Here is a 5,095-nt window from a genome sequence, read left to right on the forward strand (position 1 = left end):
CTAAGGACAGGGCTAGTTCCTGTAGGAGGCTAAGGACAGGGCTAGTTCCTGCAGGAGGCTAAGGACAGGGCTAGTTCCTGCAGGAGACTAAGGACAGGGCTAGTTCCTGCAGAAGTCTGAAGGCTGACTGTGACATTGCTTAGAGTTCAAGAGGTCCTTGGTGGTTGGAGACATGTTTTGATGTAGCTAGTAATGGTTGACAGCCCTGGGACAATATCAACTGGAACTTAATAGCCTGTGTTCCGGATGATACCAAATATACCTGAAGATTAAATATCAAAGAAACAGCAAAATTAGAACAAAAACAAAGTAGTATGCTCAGGAGTAAAAGAATAACAAAGGTCATAGTAGTTTGAAGAGACACCGTGAGGTGGTTTGGGGAAGACATGAAAATAATGACTGTGGGGATGAGGAGCTCTGCACCCAACACAGGGGCCCGGTGCTGCTGTAGTAAGGGCGTACAGCAATGGCCATGACCTAGATCATGACTTCCCTGGGATCTGAAGTATTTAATGACCGGTTTCACCTGGGTCTTGCCTGATAAGGAGATAAAGATAGCCAAGAGGTTGACAGAAATAGGCTATTTGCACTTCTGGGAGTAGAGCAACTCTGACTCTGGACAGATGAACCTACAACTGTGATGGATTTGTAACCTGACTGCAATCAGCGATGTATCAGAACTTGACAGGGTCCAGTGCAGACAGCTGAGGGGGCTTTTATCTTGTGGGAAGGTTTGAGGATAGACCCAGTCTCTGGCTTAATGTGGGATAACCCCCAAAACACACAGAATCCTGTTTGGGCTATCCTTAACCTGGTGGCCAGTAACAGCCTCGATCATCTGTACTAATGAGTCTCTGGATCCAGTAGCGCCTGTGTCTGGAGGAAAGCCCTACCACAAAGGACTATAAAGGTGTGGCTGAGTCGCAGACTTGGAGTAGAAGCCTGGCTGCCTGTGTGTCCTGTTGAGCCCCTTTGCTGTCAGAGTCCTCCTTATAGGACTCACAATGCATAATAGCCACCGGAGTCAGAGCTCCCTGCCTTCCAGAAGAACCAAAATCACAGGGACATATTTAATAGGAAAGCTATGAAGAGTGAGGAGATTTTTCTAGAAGGTTTCAAGGGTATAGTTCATATGGAACACATAAGCCAAATCTGCATAAACATTAAGTTTCCTATCTGCCTCAGTAAGAGCCTTAAGTGAGAGCAATTATCTCAGGTCTGGGGGTTGAATGACTCAGAAAAGCCTAAAGCATATGACTACTGTGTAGCCAAAAGCCTGTATCTTGCCACCAAAAGATGCTTCCATTTGGTTTTGTGGTTGTTTTTGGTTTTCCGAGACAGGGTTTCTCTGTAGCTTTGGAGCCTGTCCTGGAACTGGCTCTTGTAGACCAGGCTGGCCTCGAACTCACAGAGATCCATCTGCCTCTGCCTCTCAAGCACTAGGATTAAAGGTGTGCGTCACCACAGCCCAGCCAAGACTGCTTCCATTTGTAAGTCAGTATTTGGGATGCTGGGATTTAAAATCTGGCAGTTTTACTGTAAGGGGAGTCTAGCACTTGTTGATTTGGGATTCTGTTAGCTGGGGCCCAGTGGAAGACCTTTGAGTTGAGCACTTTAAGGTTATCTGGCAGGTTTTTAAATTGGATTAAGTTGGTCTTTAGGGCCTGTAAATCATCAGGTCACCTGCTGGACTTCTGGAGTCCTTTTATAGATGCAGAGAGAACATGCCTGCCTTGTCTCCTGGGCTCTTTGCATGGAGTCAGAGTAGCAGAGGTGCATGGTCATTTTCTTGCTAGTAAAGTTTGCAGCACCCCTGTATCCTTCTTAGTCTGCCTATTTGGAGTGAGGCGGCCGGAGTCGTTAGGAATTAGGCTCTAATGTGTGGGTGGACAAGTCACTGGGTTGAACTCTAAGTAGCTGGGGACGTTGGTTAAAGAGTAGGGAAGCACACTCTCCCTGGATCTGAAAGGCAGGAAACATTGGGGAGCATTGTCCTCTTCTCCACTAACACAGGAGTCCCTGGGCTATGAGTGGGAGGCTAGGCACGGCTCTGTGGCATTCCCCCCATATGAAGGGAAACCATAGAGAGATGTGGGGAAACTGAATCAAAACTAATCTATGTTGTCTAATCTGTTCTAGCTGATAGTTATAGGAGTTAATCCTCATTTGGTAGGAGAAAAAAACTTGAGACTCAACTAGCCAACACCCCTCTGGAGTTGAATTTCAGATGTGCCTGACCCAAAGTCCCTCTGCCTATACACTGGCCCTCACTGTCTCCTAATAAGGAGTAGGATTTTGAAGAAGGTGTGCATGAGCATTTACATATTTTATTTTGAAATTTATGCATCATTCCTAAAGATTACTTTTCAATGATTATGTCTAAACAAAATGGGTTATGTATTCAAAATGAATATTTATATAAAAATATCTAATTATGGATAACAAAGGCTTTTGCTATGAAAATTAAGGTCCCAGTCTGTGCCCCAAGAGATCAGATCTGATCACCTGTCCTTGATAAGTCAATTAAAACAGCCAGATTGGGGCTGGAAAGATTCAGTAGTTAGGAGAACTTGCTGCTCTTGCAGAGGACTCTGGTTCCATCCCTAGCTCCCTATCAAATGGCTGATAACCTCCTATAACTCCAGCACTCTCTTCTGGCCTCCCTGGTCACCCATACATGTCACTCACTAACACAGACATACACACATACAAATACACATAAAATAACAAAACCAAAAATCTTTTCAAAACAAAAATAGACAAATCAATAATGAAAAGGAGAGAAAGGAAAAGTATTCAATGTGGCTACATTTGGGGAAGGAATGAATAGGTCCAGGCATCCTGAGTCCATCTTTGGGTCCTGAAGTGAGACTAAGGTTTAATAGACGGCCAGAGGTGCACATACTAAGTAGTCATAAGTCAAGGTGTGTTCCTGCCCATCACTGTCTCGTCATTAAGGTCATCTAACAACCATCAAATCTTTTTGTTCTGTTTGGCCCAGACTTTAGGCTTTCTCTTCTCTCAGCAGAAGATTCCTGGGGGAATTCTAGTTCCTTGAGACCCATCATTCAGTGGCCAAAATAACAGACACAAGGGACCCTTCAAAATAGTGTCATCCTTGCCAGGCCAGTTGTTATTGCATTTTGTGTTCTGATTCTGATTCAAAATAAGACTGAACTTTTTATTAATAGATAAATGGTACATGTATATTTTTTCTGATGTACAATGTGCTACTTCATTGCTCATTTGCTTTCTGAAGTGCTGGAGATAAAAGCCAGTGTCTTACATATCCTAGGCAAGCACACCACCACCAAGTTACACCCAACATGATGTTTTCACGTATGTGCATTCGTTGTGAAACAGCTACGTCAACTTAGCTCCCGTATCTGTTTGTTATGGGGGCCCACCAGAAATGACCACTCAAGACACAGTTTATACAGGATTGAAAGTCTTTACTTCAGCCAGCTGGGACTACACTCAGGTATTCACGACCCAAGTGTTGCCCCAAACATTTATAGAAGGGGCTTTTAAAGGCAAACACCGCCACCCCACTCCTGCATCTTGTTATCTTGCTGGAAGCTGTGGGTAGAGGGTGCAAGCAAGCCCTTTAACAGAAGCTAAGATAAGCAGTTAGCTAGGGGGGAGAGGCTTATACAAAGAGGAAATTTCACAGAAGCCAAGATAAAATTAGCTGGGGCATCTTAACCTCAGGTTCCTAGAATAAAGCTGGGTCATCAAAGAGCTTCCATGACCTCTGCAAGAACACAAGATGGAGGAACCCCTGCACTGTCTTACCCTACCACATATTATCACCTCACATAACTACTAATCCTTTTGTGGTGGAAATGCACAAAACCCACGACCTTAGCACATTTCCGGTATATAATACATAACCCACCATGCTGTATAATAGAGTTCTTGAAATTATTCCTCTTGCCTAACTCAAATTTTGTGTCCTTAGGCAAAACATCTTTTCTATCCCCACCTGTACCCCAGTCTCTTGGAGCCACCTTCCTGCTCTCTGTGTCCTTGCCATGAGTTTTACATGTCCCACATAGAAATGACATGGTACAGTGTATTTCATTGTACTTACTTCACATAATGTTTTCTAAGTTCTTCCACATTATCTCAAAGTGTAAGGTTTCCTGCCTTTTAAAGACTGAATGACATTTGATAAAGTAAATACCTTATTTCTGCTCTGTTAATGTGTTGATGGATACTGTTATGGTAACAATAAAGACCTATTAAGAGAACACTATCTCCTCTGGTCAGAGAATGGAACATCCGACGTGGGTGGAAACTGAACATTCTGGTAGAGCAGATCAGTCACCTAGCTAAAGGTGATTACTTCGTCAGGAAGTAAGACCACCCCTCAGCGAGTTTGGACCACTCCCCCAGGAAAGTAAATCTCCCCTCTTTAAGCCAAGGTAAAGAAATGGGAAGAATAATTAGCCCTATGAGAAAAAACAAAATAATAATTCTTATCTTAAAAGGAATTGGAAATAATTTATTCTGGGGCCATTTTGAGTGATCATGGCCTGGAATACAGATTTAGGTTCCATGCTCCAACATGGAAGCAGTTTCACAATGTTTCACGGTTTTAAGAACAGAGAAGTCACAAATCAAGGTGTGATGGCTAGTTTTATGTCAACTTGACACAAACTATAGTTGTCAAAGAAGAGAGAGTGTTAATCCCACCAGGTGAGAATAAGACCCACTACCACAATTTTGGGGGCAAATCTGAAGCAAGCTTAATTTTATTCAGGTGTACCAGAGAGCTGGCCAGCAACTGCCTCTTGCATCAGGTTAGAGAGAGCAGTGCTGAGTCCATTTCTCAGGGCCCTTTAAGGATTGAAATTATGAGTGGTTGCAAAGCAGATTTACAGAACTACTAACAGAGTAGTTAGGAAGCAAGGAAAAATCTCAATAAACAAACAACAAAGTCATCACGTGGTCACTGATTAGGGAGGGTCAGGATGTTCTCAAAAACAACTCAAGGTTATGGGTTGGGGCAGGTTAGGTTCCAGCAAACAGAAATCTAAAAAACAGAAACTCAGTTCTTACAGTAAGCAAGAACTTGTTAGAAATACAACAA

Source organism: Microtus ochrogaster, chromosome 15 (assembly GCF_000317375.1).
Source record: "Microtus ochrogaster isolate Prairie Vole_2 chromosome 15, MicOch1.0, whole genome shotgun sequence".
Lineage (NCBI taxonomy): Eukaryota > Metazoa > Chordata > Mammalia > Rodentia > Cricetidae > Microtus > Microtus ochrogaster.